This window comes from Suricata suricatta, chromosome 9, assembly GCF_006229205.1.
Source record: "Suricata suricatta isolate VVHF042 chromosome 9, meerkat_22Aug2017_6uvM2_HiC, whole genome shotgun sequence".
NCBI classification, from domain to species: domain Eukaryota; kingdom Metazoa; phylum Chordata; class Mammalia; order Carnivora; family Herpestidae; genus Suricata; species Suricata suricatta.
Window position 1 is genome coordinate 70760250 of NC_043708.1, and position 1112 is coordinate 70761361.

Sequence of the window (1112 nt, forward strand, 5' to 3'; positions counted from 1 at the left end):
CTCTCTGTGATTCATGGTAGATGTGTTTTCTCCTTCCAGTTCTAACGTTTTTCTTATTTTACTGCAGTCAGGAAGACATTTAGGGAAATGTAGATTAGAAAGAATACTATTGGAAATCTTTGCAATTTTCAAATTTTTAAGGGAATGCTTTTAATATCTCCCTTTGAAAACAAATTCAAAGATTCCCTTGGCCAGGTGACGGATGTTCCCTTTTTCTCCTAGTTTGTGAAAAGGTTTTATTTATAAATACATGTTAGACTTGACCAAATCTCTTTTCTACATTTAGTGAGAGAATTTTATAGTTAACACCGTTTCTGTGTGGTATGTTGTACTAATATTTAACCTTCCTCATACTTCTGAGATGAATCGTAAAGAATCATGGTGTATGTGTGTTACTTTTTAACATTCAGTGCTGGTTCGATAATATTTTTAGGATCAATCATTGCTTTTCATAAGTGATATTGGTCTATAATTGTCTTTTGTCATCTATCTTTGTTTAATTTTGTCATTGTGGTTCTCTTGGTCTCATAAAAGTGTGGAGTTGTAGTGCTGCTGTTTTTATTTTTCTCAGTACCGGGGTGGGAATTCTTGGTCTTGGGTTTGCTGTAAGTTTCCTGTAAAACGACATGTTTTTATAGAGTTTTAAATGTGTTTAATTTGCAAGTGAATTCATTTTTCATATTTCTTGTCAGCTTAGCTAGACAACAATATTTAGAAAGTTTTCCTTTTTGTTTAAGTTTTAAAATTAACTTGTATGGATTTATTCCTTACATATTCTTCTAATTATTTAAATTTTTACTGTGTCTGCAACTACAATCTTTTTGTACCCCCTATAATTCTGTTCTTTATACTTGATGAATTTTATTTTCTAATTATTTTCTAAGATTTTAAAGTTTTCTTTGCTTCTTGTCTTTATTGCCTTGATTCTAGCATGGATTACTACTGTTTTTCTTCTCCTACTTTTGTTATTTACTTTTACTCTCTTTTAAAACTAAAAATAAAACTTTTTAATGTTCGTTTATATTTGAGAGAGAGGGTGAGTGGGAGACAGAGACCAAGCGTTAGTGAGGCAGCACCAAAGGGAGAGGGAGACACAAAATCTGAAGCAGGTT

At 31.6% G+C, this 1112-nt stretch overlaps 1 gene segment (V, D, J or C); it reads right to left on the bottom strand.

Annotated features, from left to right (window-relative positions):
• Positions 1-1112, bottom strand: part of LOC115301965 — a 550585-nt gene that overhangs the window by 228349 nt on the left and 321124 nt on the right.